Source organism: Aulonocara sp. 'chitande type north' Nkhata Bay, linkage group LG16 (assembly GCF_057382095.1).
Source record: "Aulonocara sp. 'chitande type north' Nkhata Bay isolate Kocher_YH1m ecotype deep benthic linkage group LG16, A_spYH_male_GT1.1, whole genome shotgun sequence".
Lineage (NCBI taxonomy): Eukaryota > Metazoa > Chordata > Actinopteri > Cichliformes > Cichlidae > Aulonocara > Aulonocara sp. 'chitande type north' Nkhata Bay.
The window spans coordinates 23,419,909-23,420,131 of record NC_141359.1 but is presented as its reverse complement, the minus strand read 5'-3'; positions in this window follow the sequence as shown (position 1 = coordinate 23,420,131).

The following is a 223-nucleotide window of genomic DNA, read 5'->3' as shown; positions in this document are numbered from 1 at the left end:
TTCTTTAACTTCTATTTTCTGACACCCACCCTACGTCCGCAAAGTGGTACGATCCACACGAGTGCCAGTAGGCTAAAAGGGCAAGGGTTTGCTTGTTACCAAGGGAACAGCAATAAAACTATGTGAGTTTTGTGGATTATGTTCATGAGAGCACTCGTTCCCACACAAATATAAACAAATTAACGAAGAATGTATATATATATTTTGAAAAAGGCATTGGAAA